Consider the following 20,692-nt stretch of genomic DNA (forward strand, 5'->3'; position numbering starts at 1 on the left):
ATGATGGGTCACGTCTCCAGGGACATGAACCTCGGTGGATGGGATGGCAAACCACCATCCCTACCACTCGAGCTAAGCACCCATTTACATAAAAAATATTATTACCCTCACCTCTTTAACAATACTAAGGGTTGGGTGTGTTACAATATGTTTGGGGCCGGGAAAGGATTCTAATGATCAAGATGAGACACTCAAGTTGTTCTAAGATATACAGATGACTAAGAAAGGGCAACAATGAAACATAATTGTCATTAGAGATTTAAAATTAATAATTAGATATTTTCATAAAGGCATGGGATACATTCAATGTGTTCTATTGCAAATTTTCTATAAGATAAATAAAGAATTTGAAAGGATCAAAAGGGTGGAATTTTTCCATGTCCTTAGGGAATTGAATAGGAATATTGGTAACTTAGATAATATGGTAAGAAAACACTAGCAAGGAATTTTTGGTGATAAAACTAGAGAGTCTTGGGTACCAATATACTAATTATTTCTTAAGCATGTATATGAAAATGATTGAAAACGTTATTAAAAAAAATGGGGTAGTAGGCCACCCATCAGTTTGAATTATTATGTAATTAATGATGAAAATTGTGTATACATGTGAAGAAACAAATAGGTCAAATCACATAGCGATAAGCCTATTAGAGAAATTTTGAGGTAAAAAATGGGCCTCAAAAAAAAACTCTACAACCAAAATCAACTTTATAACAACCAATAGGATTCAAGATGATGATGTCAAGCATGGGGGTTGATTCATCATTTTTGGAGTAAAAAAGTAAAAATATTAAATGAATAAATAAACTACTTTTTCAACTTGTATTTTCAACTTATTTCCCTACTATCTTTATTCAATTTTGAGCTGGAGCACTCGTTGGATGCATAATTTAATTTCTCATCCAAGGAGTACCCATATTTCATACTTTCAATGGATCCTACTACACGAAAAGTGAGAAATACATGAATAATGTGAATGCAAACACATATTTTCATGTATTTTTCATTTTTTATGTAGTAGAGTCCATCGAAAGTATGCAGCATAGGTACTCGTTGGATGAGGAATTAAACTATGCATCCAATGAGTGTTCTCGTTTGAAATTAGAATAAAATTGTAGGTAGATAAGTTGAAATATGAGTTGATTTTTTTATTTTTTTTTGTCCTTCTAAAATTTGATGATGTAATGTAATCTTATTTTATTGTTTCTAATACTATTTTATAATATTCCTTAGGAGACCCATTTTAGACCTTAAAATTTCTCTAATGAAAGGGATTCACTTGATGTGGACAAACATGGGTTGCACAACACATACCATGAATCTGAGTATAATGCTACACATTACAAACATAAGTTGATCATCACATCTATGGAAAATAAAATGTTTGACCCAATCATTTATGATGACTATACTTTTTCATTGCAGTTTTTTTGTGACTAAATTAATAGCTTGAGATAGATTCCATTCTAATCACTAGCACTATAAAATTTAGTTTAGGTTAAAAGGGATTCAAATTGGTGAACATTAACCAAGAAGTTCCTTAACAGTGCACATATTAAGTGATTATTTGAAGCCCTATGAGCATGCCTTCTATTGTAGTTACTTTCATATATGAAGATGTATTTAATGGCTAATGTTGAAATCTTGAAACTATACGAGTTTCCTACGATCATGGATCATTGTGAGAATGTTAAAGTTCTTTTATTTGAAAAATTCTTTTAAATTATTTTTGGGAACATGTTGAAGATGTATTTAATGGCTAATGTTGAAATCTTGAAACTATACGGGTTTCCTATGATCATGGATCAAAGTGAGAATGTTAAAGTTCTTTTATTTGAAAAATTCTTTTAAATTATTTTTGGGAACATGTCATTATTGATATAAAGGTTAAGACTATGTAAAAAAGAGTTTTGAATAGTTTTTATGTGGTTCTAAAAAGAATTCTCATAAATATCTTGATGAGTAGTTAAAAGATGTCATTATTAACATAAATGTAAATACCTTGCAATGAGGAGAAATGAGTATTTTTTTCTTTTGTTCCAAAACAAATGCATCCTAATAACACATTATGAATGGAAACTAGAAAAACAAAAAATATGTACACTCTTTTTTTCTTGAAACCAAAAATTAGTACCTTCTCTTGATAACCCCACCATTCAAAATAATGTCACTTAAAATTTTGAATATATTTCTCTTTTATTACTTTGCTACTCTTCCCTCACGTGTGATAGTGGATGTTGGTGTACATGCACTTAGTTAGTTTTAATTAGCTTCAGCTCAACTATGGTTCTTACACTGGATGTCCACTTAGTTAGCATTAATTAAATCTAGTGCTTACATGTGGTGTGCACTTGGATTTAGTTATTTAACTCGAGTTCTTAGATGTGGTGTGCACTTGGTTTTAGTTACTTAACTCTAGTGCTTGAATATGGTGCATGTGCACATTAATAGAACATAAAGCAATCTTAGCTTTAGTTAGTGTTAATTAGCCTTAGTTATTTCATGTACAACTAAGCTTAACTCAGTTTCTTTATGTATTTATTCTGCAATCAATATTGAGTAATTGAACTCATTCTCTATTCCAATATTCTTTTTCAATTATTGCAAATTTGTGTTAGTATTCTTCAGCTAGATCCATATTAGTGCTCTAATAATTTTACATACTATCACAACTACAAGGGCCTAAAGAAGGTCCATAAACAATATCTTTTAGGTTTGAAGATCAAGGAATTGGAAATTATTCGGTGATTTCATTTCCGAATCAGAATACAACTACAATGTGAAAGACTAGAGTTCCCATCTTCATTTATTCTCACTCTGTATAACTACTTCAAATAGAAGCCATAAATTTTGCTTCACCTCAAAGGAAAAGGCTTGTATCATATATTTATGAATACACAAGCTGAACGAAATTCCACCATTGAAAAATCCAAATACTTCAACAGGATGGACGAGGATTTTGGTCTTTTATTGTTTTCCATATCTCCAGCATTGTGTTTCCATGTGGACACATGAAACACTATGAATGAGGTCTAGAAAACCTTGGAGAATTTATTTGGAATATGACATGCGAGCTCATATTCTCGGAAATGAGCTATATTCCTTTGATCTAAACAATTTTGAGAACATTAAGGATTTCTTCACGAAATTCAAATCATTGCTTGTACAATTATAGCATAGTGAGATCGATAAATACAAACAATAAGATTAATTGATCATTTATATTTTGTCTAAATTAGGTCCTAAATATGTTGTTTTTGTTTGTACATTTCATACAGTTAGACTTGCAACTGGAGATAAATGGAAAATTAACAAACTTAATGCATTTGTTGAGTCTCCCATTCATGAGCAGGATAAGCTAATCAAGATGGGTTCATTAAAGTATTCAAATGAACATGAACTTTCCATACATGAAAAAGGAAAGTCCAACTCGAAACCAAATCAACAATCTAAATGAAAAGGAAAGGGAGGAAATCCAAAACATCTAGATGATTCTTCGAGCTCCAAGGTTAAGAAGGGAAAGAAAGGAAACTCTAAGTGTCCTTATTGTAATAGAGGCTATCATCCTGAATCCTCTAGCATTCAGAAGGCTATTGATCTGATGGCAAAGACTATTCAGAAAAACAATATTGTTCACCACATTCTAGAAAGTGGCAAGAAGAAGCCGGAGGAAAAACCATCAGAAACAAGGGGTAATGGTCATGCTTTGATTTCCATTCATTCTACATGACAACAATGGATCACCAATTCTGTATCGTTGGATCATATGACTTCTTCAAAGGAATCATTTTCTTCTCTACATGTATACTCGGGTACTCCTATTCTCATGGGGGGAAATTCCACAGCTGAAGCTACTGGACAAGGAAGAGTGCAATTCGAAGATGGAAGCTTTGAGAATGTCTTTCATTTTCCAAGGCTTTCTGTGAATCTTCACTCAGAGTATCAGATGACACACACAAGACACCAAAAGGAAAGAGGAATTTACCTCAAATTCCATGAGAATTTATGATCTGAAAACCAACTTGAATATTGAATTTGACAAGCTAAATGATCAATCATGTATGTATACATTTTTTTGGTTTTTTCCTATGTCAGATTCTATTTTTCTACGTACGCATGAAAATTAAGAAATAAGGATTTGTCATGAAAGATTTGGGAGCTTGACTTTCAAATAGATGTAGCATCTTGGCAAGGAAGGAATGGTTAAAGGATTTCCGACCATTAATTTTTCAAATGGTGTTTGTAATGGATGTGCTCTTGAAAAGTGTCCACAAGACAAGTTCAGGAAGGGGCATGCATGGAGAGCCTCTTCACTTTTTGAGCTTGTACATACTAATCTCATGGGTCCATTTCCAATACCTTTAATGAGAAAATAAATATATGTGTTGTCATTTATAGATGATTACATGAGATTCTCTTCAGTTTATTTCCTAAAACTCAAGTCTAAAGTTTTTCAACATCTAAATATTTTCAAAGCACATGTAGAAAATCAGTCTGGAAAATGTGTCAAAATCCTCCACACGCATAATGGGAAGGAATATGTCAACAAATATAACCAAAATATTTGTAATGAAGTAGGAATATAGTTGCAGCATTCAGTTGCTTACACTCCGCAACAAAACAAGGTGGCTAAAAAGAAGAATAGGTATTTGAAGGAGATGTCCAATTGCATGTTGCATGCAAGATATATTCCATCAAAATTGTGGGCTGAGGCTATTAATTGTGCCTCATACATCTATAATAGATGTATTGTAAATTTCTTACTAGAAAAACACCTTTTGAGGTTGGGACTAGCATGCAACCTGAAGTCAATCATTTCCACATTTTCAAATCTCGAGTATGGGCCCACATTCCTACAGAGAAGAGAACATCTTTGGAGCCTCAGAGCAAGGCATGAATTTTTGTTGGATATTTTGATGAAGTCAAATGGTAAAAATTTCTTGATATCAACACTGAAGAGCTCTTTATCAAAAGGAGTGTAAATCTTGAAGAAGATACTTTGCATGCACCACCAAAGGAACTTGTTAACAAATTTCCCTCTCCATTAGATAATGAGTATGCATATGATACTTTAGATCAAAATGTTTGATGTAGATTAGTCTTTTCCTACGACACCTGTTGGACCACTAGTTGTTGAACATCGATATAATACTTCCTCATGTAGTTTGGAAGATTCTTGAACACCTTCAGCAAAAAATGGCACAACATGAGTGATCTGTTAGGTCCCTATAATACTAGTGATTCCCACATTACTATTGTCATTGTGTCCCTTATTGTTATTGTTGTGCGTGTATTGTCCCCATATTGTTATTATTGTGCCCCATAGAAGCCCCCTATTGTTATTTTTGTGTCCTTATATTATTATTGTTAGGTCACATTTGGTTATATTGTGACCCCTTAGATTCCTATATATATAAAGGAGGTTTTGTCATTTGTATCATCCAAGAATTGTTCATTTGTGTATGTAAAGGATATTTCCACCTCGAAGAGGTTGATTTCTAAGTCGTTGATCTATCTTTTCCATATTTTTTTGAGCTAATTTCATAACATGATATCTTAGATGATCTTACCACTATGCCTTAGTTTAAGGAATATCCGCAAGAACTCTTAACTATGTAGCCATGCATGCCCTTGCATTCTTATATGAGGCATTCATTTGATCCACATACTTATGCAGAAGTAGTTGGGCATCCTAAATGGGAAGCGACTATGGAGAGAAATACAAATCTGTCATTGAGAACCAGACTTGAGACCTAATTCTGCTACCTTCTAATTGTAAACTTGTAAGGTGCAAGTGGGTTTAACGGACCAATAAAGAAACAGATGGGAAATTTAGTCGATATAAGGCATGGTTGGTGGAGAAACATTTTCAGCAGGTAGATAGTGTTTCCTATGATGAGACTTTTTCTCCAGTGGAAAAAATGGATTCTATTCAGCTATCTCTCTCCATTACAACATCAAGAGAATGAGAGGTGAATCATGAGTGGATGTGAAAAATTCCTTTCTCCACAGTGATCTTGAGGAGGAAATCTACATGGATCAGTTGCAGGGATACATGCAAAATTCATCTTTGGTAAGCAAGCTAAAGAATTCTCTCTATGGCCTCAAGAGGACACCTAGAGCATGGTATGCAAAGATGGATTCCTATTTTTTTATTATTTGAATAAAATTGACTCCTTGTTGATCATAGTACTCTACGTAGATGATGTCTTGATAATAGGTAGTTCAACTCCTGTCATTTTTGAGATTAAAACTACAATGCATAATTGGTTTTCTATGATAGATATGGGCTTGCTAAAGTTTTTTCTTGGACTAGATATCAATCATAGTGGTTATGAGATTACCATTTCTCAACCAAAGTATGCTAGAGATTTTTTGGCACGATTTCACGTGAGTGACTGAAAGCCAATAACCACACCTTTCTTATTGGGAATAAAGCTTGAGAATGGAAAAGACACAAAATTAGTTGATTACACATTGTACTGCCAGCTTGCGAGAAGTCTTCTTTATCTCAGTCAATCCTCCCTTGATCTTTCATATGTCATAGGAATAGTTTCTAAAGAATTGCAGGAGCCAAATGATTTACACTAGACCAAACATATCGAAATCCACATGCGCTTCATTAGAAAACTAATTCATGATGGAATTATCGATCTTCAGTATTGTCCCAGTTTTGAGCAGACTGTTCATATCTTCAGTGAGAATTTAGCAGAGGAGAATTTTCAATTTATGCGAGATTGTCTCGGGGTGAAGAACATGACTATGTAGCAATTGTTATTTCTCTAATTTGTACATTATATTTGAGGGGGGGGGTTCTTCCCATTGTGTTTTCCATCTTTCCCCTTTTCATACATTATACATGGTACCTAGAATGGCCTTGCTGTTGGGACTCATTCATTTTTCATCACACTGACCTAAGTTATGCTTAAGGGGGGGTGTTGTTGTACCTGCACCTAGTTAATATTAATTAGCTTCAATTTCACTCTAGTTCTTGCATGTGATGTGAACATAGTTGGTGTAAGTTAAATCTTATGCTTACATGTGGTGTGCACTTGTATTTAGTTAGTTAACTCGAGTGATTACATGTTGTTTGCACTTAGATTTAGTTAGTTAACTTAGGTGCTTGCAAGTGGTCCATGTGCACATTAACATAACATAAAACACACTTAGATTTAATTAGTGTTAATTAACCTTAGTTATTACATGTAAAACTAAGCTTAACTTAGTTTCTTTATGTATTCATTCCAAAATCAATATTGAGTAATGGAATTTATTCTCTATTAAAAATTTATTTTGCAATTCTTGCAAGTTTGTGCCATTATTCTTCAACTATATCTTTATCCGTGCTGTAATAATTTTATAGTGGGGATCACTTCTCTTCGATTGATAGAGCTCACCCATGTCACGATTTCTATTCTCGTTTCTTAAACACATGGTTCATATAGAATGGAAACATACCATATTCATTTTTCTTATAAAGGAAATGAAAATAATTATATGACCAACTTATTTTAACCAACTTCACATATATCATGTGTTTGGAGGATCAAACATTTTTCTGTGATTAGAGGAGTTTATAATCAAAAACGAAAATTTATAACTAAATTACGTGCAAGTATGGTATAAGGTTGATTCCAATGTTTCTTAAACCCATAGTTCATAGAGAATGGAATAGTAAGACCAAATTATTAGAAACTTTGTAATAAGTTAACTCACTCAAGTATAGAACAAAGTCAATTGCAATAAACACTAATACTATAGTCACTCGATATCCACAAGTATCCTTCCCGGAACACAAGAATATTTAACATACTACTTTTACTCAAAGTGTAACTTAACATTACACCAAATAAACCTCAATACTCAAAATACTCAAATTATTCAAGAACACTCTAAAGATCTCAAATAGTCTTCTTGAAATACCATGATTAAGCATAACTTTTCTGATTAAATAAATTATACTCACATTACTTGTAATGAGTTGGCCCTGCCAGCACACTTTTGTCTTCCTTGGAAAATATATAAAAGCCACAAAAAACTAAGTTGTTTAGACTCTAGAGTAAGATAACCTTGTGATCATTGAGACAAGAAGATTGTGCTGTCATGTAGTATACTACCTCATAGCTAGTAATAGGACCAAATTCAAACAAGGTAACACAAATAAGTACTTTTTGGTGGGGTGATGGCATACCATTATTCCTTTGCCAAGTAAAGCATTCATCCATATATTAGATCATGTGAGGAAGCATAACAAGATACACAACCAAGATTTCTATTCAACTCTCCCCTACATATGACTGTGTTGTACACAACAAGGTTTTAACACTTCAAAATTCTAGTGGATGTTGGCAAGTCATCCTTGGCTGCATCACTCCCTGTCACCCTCCATGCAAGATCCCACATGATTCCTCATCTCCATAAAGTGCCCGTTGGGGTTCTTCCCTTGGTTCTACAAGGTCTTGCAATAGTATGGAAACATTGGTAGTGCTAGTGTCAGAAACTAATTGATCAAAAGAGTCCAGTGAAAGCGAGTGTTAAACATGAGGAAAACGAAATGTAGACACATAAAATTTGAAAAGGATTTGTAGTATAAATAGAGTGAAATAAGGGAATGGTCAGGTACGTCATGTCAGATTCAATCCACTGCTTCTGGATGTCACTGTCCCATGTTTTTATCTATGTACAGTCAATCTCACACTAGTCAGTTCTTGTTCATCTCGTCGTTGTGAGAGTGACCGCTCTTTTTCTTTTCCAACTAACCAACATTAGGCTCTCCATGGATGTTACGTAGCTGACCACTTGTGGTATTAAGAAAAACAAGTGAGACAGGGACATCCTTCATTAACTTCAATAGCTTCCTCTACTATTTTTTATTTTCCTCAAGGGAAGAAAGGTGTATTTTCATCCGTGAACCGATATGTCTTAAAATTTATATAAATTTCGAAAAATATATATATATATATATATATATATATATATATATATATATATATGACAAATTCTAGTATCTTCCACCGTTTTTACAGCTCAAAGTTCCTCGTGATTACAAGAGTAAATTCTTACAACTTGCAAACATAATAATATGCAAAAACAATACATTGAATTATTTGATAGAATTTTGCAGCAAGGATTCTACATGAAGATAGGATCCTAAAGCTAAATTGACATCTACTTCAAGTTCTCATTTTCCTTATAGGATTTTTGGCCTCTTGTGAGAGGAGGTTTTGCTACAATTGAGGAGAGTGATTTTCTAGCATTTCCCCCTAAACTTGACTTAGTGTGAGCTCTTTTGATTGTCATAACTTGTTTATAAAATGTTGGAGTAGATCTACTAATCTCTGCAAGCTCAAGAGCTGACATTATTAATACTTTTTCTGCAAAGTGTGATTCTAAATCCGAAGAGGCAATCGTCGGAGGAGATTTCTCTTCATTCTCCCCCACCACTACTAAGTTTCCTTGATCCTCCTTTGGGGTTTCATCCAGAGGAGTAATTTCATCTTGTTCTGGATCGTGAAGAGCCTCAAAAGAATTTTTGTTGAAAGAAGGTTTACGAACTTCTTCGACAGATTTCTTTGGAGCTGCAACCTTGTTCTATTGATTATTCCTTTGCTTTTGAACTAGTTGAAAATTACCCCAATTATAAATTGGGGTATGTGTCTGCCCTTCTTTAGAGACAAGGGCTTGGGCTTGCTCATCTTTTTTTTTTTTACAGTAGTTTTTGACAGAGTGCCCATGACAATGACAGATGATGCATTTGAAGGGAATATATTCATAGTCCAATTCCTGAATATGGTTGCATTACCCTAAATTCATTTTTACTTCAACACAAATATGAGCTCAAGAAATTTGGCCTCATTTTGGTTCTACTTGATTTATATAGTGGCTCAATTTATTTCCAATCTCTTTTAGGCATCAGATCACCAAATATGGAGAGTGAGATGAGGCAGCCAAATCCATACTGACATAAAAGTAATTTCATAATGTGGACTGAAATCTAGAGTCCATGGGGAGATAAAAAGGCTTGTGGTCCCCATAAAATATGACCCTTCTCTGCAAATCACATCTCTTTCCAATCTATTCACAAATATAAAAACATAGAAGCCCCTGCCTAGTGCAAATAAAATTACGTGGCCTTGAAGCTTTGGGGCTCGTTTTCTCATGATCAAGGATTCAACAAATTTTGGATTCAGCCATAATCCCATAAACTTGCTAGTCAATGCTTTTTATGACAGGGTTAAGGCTCTTTTACATGGAAATGACAGAGAAAGTTCCACATCTGGAATCTCAACTAATTTTTTCACAATTTTTGGGGGGGAGAACAAGGCCCCACGGTTTCTGTGCCTACAATAGGGATCTGAATGAAACCACCTCCTCTGTAATGAAAAAATGAAAATAGATCTACAAGATCAAATCTCAGGAGCCACTTGCAATACGTCTGTCAAATAAAATCATGAATCTTACGGGACCCAAAACTATAGCTAACAGGGTCCTTTCAACCAATACCAATCTTCACCCACCAAATCACGAAATCAAATCCGAGATTGGAGGGATACAATAATCTATGTGATACCACAATTAGAGAAACCATAGCTAACAAGAACTAGGAGTTTTCGAGCTCATTTTTTTCTTCAACCCGAAAATAATAATAACTATCCTTTTCTTAAGATAATGTTAATTATTAAACAAAATAAGTAGATTTATTTATTAGTAATTATAAGAAACATAATTATTGTTTTTATTATGATTGTGTTCTTGTGTACATTCGTGTTTTTGAGAAGGGTAGTGATGGGAACAAGTCTCCATGGTATTAAGGAACTTCGACCGATTTTTATCTTAACATTAAGTCTAAAATAAGCTCATTATAACTTCAAAAAATATAGTTTAATGAAAATAAAGTCTTCTAAATATTATATTTTTTTAATTATAATATTTGAATATTTCAAATAAAAGGAGAGGAGTTGTGATGATGAATTGCCAAAACATGGAAGTGATTTATACAGTCTCTTAATGATAAAATAAAGAAAGTAGTGTTAATGGATTAGTGAAACAAATTGCAAGCCTATACCTTTTTCAAAGGGATATTCTTGATATCTATGCTTTTATGTGATTTTCAATAATAGGTTTACTGAAAAAAAATGAACGTGATTTTTGATAACAAATAAGTCATAGAGACCTAAAAAAATGTCGAAAGATTAGTGAAGAGAAATGAAAGCTTATACCTTTTTCAAAGTTTTATTTGAAATATATAAAACTAGCAATTGTACCATATTTTGCAAAGGAAATGGTTTAAGGCAAAGGCATATAGCAATAGTTAAGGTTTTTTTCACAACTGTTGAAAGACAAAAAAATATCAACAAAAAGCAAGGACTAGTCTACAATGAAATCTTACTACAATATTGCTTCCTTGAGCCTTACAAATCATGAGGCCTGTGTTGAAGTTAAAGACCATGCATTAGGGGAATTTGAGGTCTAAAATGGGCCTCCTAAGGAAAATGTACAACCAAAATAAACTTTATAAGGACCAATAGGATTCAAGATGATGATGTCAGCCATGGGAGACGATTTACCATTTTTGGAGTAAAAATGTAAAAATAATAAAACTAATTTTTAAACTTGTATTGTCAAGTTATCTCGCTAAGGTTTTACTCAAATTTCAAGCAAAAGTACTCCTTGGATGCAAATTTAATTCCTCATCTAAGGAGTACCCATGTTGCATACTTTCAATGGACCATGCTATGCAAAAAATGAGAAATACATGAAAAAACGTGATTGCAATCAAGTATTTCATGTATTTATCATTTTTCATGTAGCAAGGTCAATCAAACGTATGCAACGTGGGTACTCTTAGATGAGGAATCAAATTCTACATCTAACGAGCGTTGTTGCTCAAAATTTGATTAAACCCATTGGGCGATACTATTGAAAATATGAGTTGAAAAATTAGTTTTTTCTTTTTTCCCTCTAAAATTTGATGATGCAGTCTAATATTATTTTATTATTTCCTCTACTATTTTATAATTTCCTTAGGAGACCCATTTTAGACCTCAAAATTCCCCTAATGTTTGATTATGCCAACATGAATGCCTCGTAAATAAAGAAATAGATTACGATTTGCTACCTTTGAAATAAAGAAATAGATTGTGAATAGTGCACTTAACGAGCTATACTTCAATGTATATCAACAATGATAATGTTATCAATGATTTTCATCTATCAACTATAACAAAAAATACATTGGCAGCTGCTTATCACACCGATTTTGTAGTAATTAATACACCTACTATATCGAGAAATCTTTCTATCAAAGTTGGACTTGCATTAGATATGACCAATGTTGTTCTCAATGCCATACTAAATGGGATGAAGGTCATGAAGATCAACAAATCTAAAAGAAGTCTTCATTGGTATTTCTCACCAAAGAGTTCTATCAAATCAAAGAGAAATAGCAAGGTTGGTCCAATAGTTGGATCAATTGTAGGATTTTTTGTTGCTATTGAGTTGTTAATGGTGATCTACCTTTTTTTTGTTTTTGTTATAGATCTCATAAAAGAATCTCTACTATAACTTGGTTTCCTCTTCTAGTACATGGAAGACATTTTGAAACTATGGGAAGCAAGGTATCTGCTGGGAGTCACTCTTGTTCTTGAGCTTAAAATCTAGTCCGACACTTCACATTTGTAGAGATAGTAGAAGCTACCAAAAGGTTTGATGAGGGAAGTCCCATATGGATTAATTTTCCTATATTTCCATCCTTATTTTGAAGGTTTCAAATTCTACCTTAAAAATATGTAATATTGAGTGGTATTTCTTGTGTACGATAACACTTTTTCTTTTTCAATTATTAAAAGCTACCCTTGGCTTAAGATTAATAGTTTTGTATCATATTATACCTGGAGGTTGGGGTGCTTATTTCTTCACAAAGTGTATGATTTCTGTTTTAAAGATCATCTATCTTGATTGGAATATTAAGAAGAAAAAAATTGGTTTTGTACATCTCCATATTTCTTAATACCTTCAAGATATGAAACAATGATCACAACATGGTGATATGGAATTAAAAATTATTTAAACATGTATATATGAAAACACCACATTCTCCTATACAAAAATGAGAAAATGAGAAAATGAGAAAGAAGCTCATCCTTCACTTCATTTTCTACCCTCGAGCTCAAGCACAAGTATTTGACAAGGATGGGAAAGGAATGCGTTTGACTGATTTTGGTCTCTGAATATCCTCTTTATTTTAGTTTATACTGAGTAGTTCTATTATGATAACCTCTCTCCTCGCTTCAATTAGAATTTCAATCTATTTATTCCACCAAGTTCAGAGTTAGCTCTAGGACTTGGATCAATAGAAAGAAAGATTATTTTTTTTCTCTTTGAGCTTTCCTTTTGGCTAAGAGCATCATAAGATTAATCCAACTCACAGAGCTTGAAAATTGTTCCGACTACCTGTAGAAATAGAGCTAACAAATTAAACGTTGGGAATGTGAGCATTATATGATATATCTAAAAAAAAAAATCTAAACTATTGCAAGACACTCTTTCTTTTCTCTTTGAGGTTTCCTTTTAAACTAAGAGTAGCATAGGATAAATCTAATTCACTGAGCTTCGAAAGTACTCTTCAGCTATGGAGGGAAATCAATGTTGAATTCTCAATATATTTGCATTCTTGAAGTTTCAAAACCTAATGAATATGCAAGGGAGAAAAGGAATGTTAAATTTTGTGACTAAAAGGTACTTAATGATAAGTTGGGAAACTAGAAATAATGTATACAAAATACAAAAGCATTGAACAAAAATCCAAAAAATAACACAAAAATCACAAAATGTAAGAATGCTAAATAAGAACCACCGAAATCCATAAATGTATTGAAACAACTTCTCTCCTAAAGTGTAAAAAGCATATCACTCATAGAATGAACATTCAATAGAAGATATTAAAATCAAAGCTGCATGAAGGATACTTTATCATTCCAGCCATTAGAATTTCATATTCATTATAAGAAGGCATATGTAGGTTCAATGTAGAAGATGGAGTATAAGGAAAATGATAAAATTGAGTAGATTAGTCCGCAAGAGTCATCCATTTATGGTACATTATACATATGCCATTGACTATTCACATAATGTTGATAAAGTCTCATTAAAAAGCTCCAAAATATCTTCAGAGCAGTCTATGATTACAACTCCAAATGTTTCCCAAATCATATTGGCTACTGCTGAGGAGATGGCCACAACCAATGTAACAAACCAAAATTTCAATATTTGGTGGTGCTTTACTATGGATCTAAACTACAAATACTTCATCAAGATGTATTTTTAGGATATTGTGAGTACCACACTGAATGAGATCTATAATTTAATGTATTTATCAACAATGATAATGTTAGATATCATTTTTGGGATTCAACTGCGTTAAGTAAGTCATTCAAAGTATGACCATTTCCATGAGAGGTAGTCGTAAAGTGACTAATTTCTCATGATTTTTGAATAGTTCACTTAGCACTCATTGCATCGGGTGATGCTCACAGGGGTGAAGAAGTGGGATTGAAACTAGTGAAATGTGGAGAACGAATCACATAGCATCAATCATCACTTCCGGGGCTTGCACCCGGTAACCAGGACTTCCCAGGAGGTCACCCATCCCAGAACTCCTCTGGCTCAAGCGCGCTTAACTGTGGAGTTTTTCCCCACAATCAAGCCCACTTAGCTTGCTACCCCATTTGCAAAACCTTAGCAAGTATTGTGCCTCATGAACCATGAGAAATTAGTCACTTTACGACTACCTCTCATGGAAATGGTCATACTTTGAATGACTTACTTAACGCAGTTGAATCCCAAAAATGATATCTAATATAATGCACTGCGAAAATCCCCCATACTAATGATAATGTTATCAATCATTCATGTAACTACAAATAGTTTCTAGACAGTTATTGCATTGCTAGGTCAACAATCAAGTCATTTTTCAACTAATCCAATTTGTTGAGGGCTTCACACTTTCTGCACTAATTAAAATTTCAAAATCAAATCATTGAAGATTATATGGAATGTTGACTCTCAAATACATAGACATTTCAAGTTAAAAAAGATGTTCAATCTAGAGGCAAGAACCATGGGTTAGATTTCAGACTCTCTACATAAGGACAATGGAGTAAGTTTACTTATATTTGAGTAGTCGATTGTGGAGCAAATTTCTTTGAGATTTGAGCACAGTCTCGAAAGCCTATCATTATTCAGGATACATATGCATCCCCAAAGTACGTTAAATGTTAGAGAAAGATACAAGAAAATTTGTGTTCACACCAATCAAGAGTGTCATATAAAATATAAAAAATTACATTAAATGTAACTAGCTAATAAAAGTAGAAAGGGTAGCATAGGTCAATCTTCTGGGTTGCTATTATAACTTCCAATTTTTATCAGTAAAGCTTGCAATTACATGTTAGGGTTAATAAATATTAAGACTGTTAGTCACAATTATTGGACTACTCCTAAGAAAAAGAAGATTTGTAATATATATGGTGAGAAAAAAAAAGATATCTAAGATATCTCATCAGAATATAACATCCTTAGATTTCAACTTATTGTATTTACATGATTCTAACTTCGTTAATTAAATTATGGTGATAACTGACAAGAATTCTAAAGTAAGAAGATAAAAAAGGATCCAATGTGTCATGAGAGCCTCACTGATGTGATAGCACCACTAGTGTGTAAACGCCCTAAACATTTTGGTTCAAGGAAAGGGTTTTTACCTAGTAAATTGTAAGACCTGTTTCTCATCCATACATGTTGTGTGGGGGCATGGATTTTTGGAAGGATTTAAGACTTTGATCAATCATAAATGTGGTGTAGTGGCCCATGGAGTCATTAAGTTGTCAAATTTACCACTTGGATAGGTAGTAGGTGGTAGGTACACTAGTATCCTAGCTTGAGGGGTGGAATGTGAGATCCTATGTGAGATTTTTGATGCATGATTGGGACTAGGTTAACATCCTTAAGTCATGTTTAAGTGATGCATTGTTAAGGTGGTTTAGGTAAAATTGACTTCGTCAAGTTACCAGTGGTATTTAGGCTCCAATTTTGTGAGAAACCATGGTTTTGTGGATGGTATTCATCTCTAATGTATCCTATTTAAATGTGGAAAGACTCCATGCTAATTTTTAGAGTTGACCAGTGGGATCCCAAGCAACTATGCCTTTAGACACCACCACTTCTCGCAGTTTTTCTTTATTTTAACACTAGGTTCTTTGTGGAAAAATAAAATGTCTATTTGGACCAGGTAAATCGAGAAAATTTTTTTTATTAAATGCCAAGGAAAACAACAATAGTATTAGAAATACCGTATTTCAAAACAAATCACTCTTGGATTAACCTTCAATATTATTCACAGAAATAATTCAATATTAATTTCTCTGTATTGGAACAAGATCAACCAAATCATAGAGTATCCATCCTATCATGGTAATCCTCAACATTATTGGTGAGAATTTTCAATAGAGTCTCAATCCCCTTATTGGCCTTCTTTGTAACTTTACTTGAATTACAATGAGAACAGGAAAAAATAATGTTAAAATATGAATTTTCATTCAAATTCCACCTTGGAAAACTCATATGATGGAGATGATGATGGCATTGAATTCCTCTTTTTCAGAGGACAAAAATCGATCTAAATATCACCTCGTTTGGACAAGAAGAAGTTGGATTTTGAATTTATGTTCCCACACATGTACATTTGGAAAAGTCGGCCTCAACATCAAATGGATATTGTCAGAAGCCGATGAAAGCCTATAAATACAAGATAACTAGAGCTCATTTGGACATCCCCAACCAAGCATATTCTTCTCCTCTCATTGATTGGTTCACACAAGTCTGAGGCAAGGTCAACAAAGGAAGCTTCCAAAGGTTTGATATTTCAGGGTCTAAAGCTTGTAGCTGATCTAGGGATTCTGGGCTACAGTCGTGGGCTTGTTAGTGAGCAATTTCTATTATAGTCATTGGCACACAGAAATCAAGGGAGTGACTGAGATCCTATAGTCTCTCCCACTGCTCCTCATGAATTCAACTGGGGATTTTACTAAAGTTGACCATTAACCAAAGTAATCTACAGTTGATCGAAGATTGGAGAAGTTGTCTCTAATATAATCTGACAATGGAAACTTGTTTCTAAATGTTATTGAGTTGTATTGTTGATTATATTGTGTTGGGCTCATTGGACTCTCTATTGAACATTTTATGACAATCTAATAGAAGAAGAATTTCAAAGGGTTTTCCCCCTAATGGGGTTTTTCGCTGGTCTTTGACCAAATATGGTGTCTCTTGTTGATGTGCTTATTGTCTCCTTTGTCATTGCATTTATTTTTCTATCTTCAATTATTGTTGTTGAATGGAAAGAACAATTGCAATTGGAAACATTGTTAATTGAAGTGTGGAATTGGGCTAAATTAATTGATACAACATAAAGAAATTTGAAAATTAACATGGTATCAGAGCTAAGGTGAAGGACAAGCCCAAAAGAAGACAATATTTGAAGAAATCATATTTTGAAAATTGAAAGAGACAAAGTTAAAGTCAGGATGACTTCCTTCTTCAAGAGTGATGAGAAGTTGGGTGACTCATCCAATTTTTTCTACGGGGAAAGTCAGGTTGAAGATCGTATATGATAAAAACGATGTTTTGGACTACAATCAAGGAAAATTTTGTGAGCCTCCGGAGAATGCTTCCACTACTATCAATAGTAAGAAAAAGAAAGGCGAGTCAAAAGAAAAGAAAATTATAGTTGATGGTTTACAAGATAATTTACTTGCATATGTTGGAAACCTGGGAAGGTTTAAAGGCATGTATGATAAGATAGTTGGTATGTATGAAGTCAATGATGTGAATGAGATCATCTCCTTGAAATATTATCTCAAAGACACTGATATGAAAAAAGGAGAATATGTGCAATCCTACATAATGAGGATATCTCATCTAAAGATCAATTGCAAAGAGTTGGAAAATCTGTGTCTGATAGGGAATTGGTGATCATGACTCTAAGATTCCTCCCTCCTATTTGGGAAACCTTCATCACTTCCATAATAAACAACAATGTCCTCCTGTCATTTGATGAAATCAAGAGGAAGGAAGAAGGATGATATCAAGAGGAAGGATTTAAAAGCATGAAGAAGGAGATCTCACTGCATTCGTCACCCATGATAAGAAGAAGAAGAAATGGAAAGGAGGTCCATCAAGAAAGCCCCCTCCTCGAAATCCAAGTAGAAGAAAGGAATATGTGAACATTGAATGCTACAATTGTCATAAGAAAGGTCAATATGCTTGATATTTCCCTGAGAAGAGCAATGGATGGCATTATAATACTAGAAGTAATAACAACATGTTCAATGATCAATGAAGAACAGATGACCAAAGAAATGACCACAATGGAAGAGATGAGATAAGAAGAAGAGATGCTCCAAGTGACCATGAAGAAAATTGTCATCCTCAAAACAAGTTAAGGTTCTCCAGGTATCAAAGTATTGTTGCGAATCAATATGAATATATTCTTATTTCTGCCCTTACTAGTTCATCTCATTTGGATTCGTGTGATAGTTGGTTGGTTGATAGTGGGGCTACTCATCACTTATATGGTTACAACTAAATTCTCTCTAATTTGGTATAGAGGGAGTCAAATTTGAAAATCATTATTGGAGACAAATCTACTTATCTCGTTAAAGGTTTTGGGTCAATCAAATTTCATTTGAATTATGGGGAATCTATTTCACTACATTATGTGATGTATGTTCCTGTGTTGAAGAAGAATTTGGTATCAATATCTTCTTTGGAAGACAAAGGGATGAGGGTTTCCTTCATAACGAGAACATTTCTTTCTTGGCATGTTGGATCACGTATGAGAAATGCACTCACATTGGGATCAAGATATGAAGGAATCTGCAGGGTCACTAGGATACCAATACTAGCATTGGTTGATGATACTAATCATCTAAGAGAATTATGGCACTGAAGATTGGATCATATACATTATGATTCTCTTCTGAAATTTGAAAAATTGGTCTTATGGATTCCAAAGGTTCAAGATCAACATGATGGAGTATGTTCAAGATGTGCTAATGGAAATATGACAAGGGGACCATTCCCCTCTAGCGATAACAAGACCATTGAAATCCTCCATCCTATTCATTCTAACATATGTGGTCCGATGCCTGTTCATTATATTAGTGGTTATATCTACTACATCACATTCATTGACGACTTTTCAAGGAAGACATGGACATACTATTTGAAGCATAAAGATGAAGCCTTCGAAACATTCAAGGATTTCAAAGCATTGGTTGAAAATAAAACATGGATGAAGATAAAAATATTTAGGTCCAATAATGGTGGAGAATACATGTCGAGTTCATTGTCTTTTGCAAGAAGGAAGGTACTATCAAGAAAGAAACAATTGTGTCATATACTCCTAAACAAATTGGTTTAGATGAAAGGAAAATTAGGCCTATAGTAGAAGCTACATGAGAAATGCTCCATGATCAAAAGTTGCCTAAGTTCCTTTGGGCTGAAGCTTCACATGATATCGTATTTGTTCAAAATAGTGTGCCTCATCAATATTTGGAAAACAAGACCCCTGGAAAAGTATTTACAGGTGCCAAGCCCAACATTGATCATCTCCACATATTTGGATGTCATGTATATTTCCATGTGCCAAAGGACAAGAAGAATAAATTGGAAGCTATAGGAAGAAAAGGTATGTTTGTTGGATATTGTGAAAATTCTAAAGCATTTAGAATATATATTCTCGATCAAAGGAAGGTTGAAATTAGTAGGGATGTTACATTCACTGAAGATATCACCCTTGGAAAAGAAAGGGGCCTTCCTTCGCCTCATCCTCTTGAGAAGAATGATGATATGGATATTTTGGATGGTCCTTTCGTGCCTAAATCTGAGAAAAATATAGTTGATGATCCCATGGAGCTCATCGATCCCTTAGATCCTCCTCCAGGTGATCCTCCTTTTAGGAAGAGAACACTTTGGCTATGTTACACTGTACAGGATGTTAATAAATAGGTTCCCATTTGAATATCATTTAGAGAAAGGTAGCAACCATTCAGGCACCAGGGATAAGTTGCAACCATGAGTATTATGATTCAAGTTGAACCTTCGACTTTCAAAGAATATGTAAAATAACAAGTTTGGAAATATGGTACGACCTAAGAATATGAATAAATTATGAAGAATGACCTATGGGATGTTCCGAGACCGAAGGGGAAATCCATGGTAACTTCAAAGTGGTTATTCAAGATCAAGCATGGAGTTGATGGTAGCACTGAAAAGTACAAGGAAAGGTTTGTGGCTCGAGGTTTCTCCCAGAAAGGGGGAGAATACTATGATGATATATTTTCACCTATGGCTCGATATATAACCATCTGTTCAATAGTTTTCATTCCCGCATGTCAAGGATGGATCGAAAGACACATGTTTGTAGATTGAGGAAGGAATTATATGGTTTGAATCAAGCTGCAAGAGCATGGTAATCCTGCATAGACATTTACTTTATGAATCTACGATTTATAAGAAGCAATGTCAATCCCAACCTCTACTTCAAGGTAGTCCAAGGTATGTTGTTGATTTTAGTTTTATATGTTGACGATCTAATCTCGATAGGTAGTGAGCTTATGATGATTGAGTGTAA

This window comes from Pinus tabuliformis, chromosome Q (assembly GCF_031772625.1).
Source record: "Pinus tabuliformis cultivar Carrire ecotype Pingquan chromosome Q, CPIR1, whole genome shotgun sequence".
NCBI lineage: Eukaryota > Viridiplantae > Streptophyta > Pinopsida > Pinales > Pinaceae > Pinus > Pinus tabuliformis.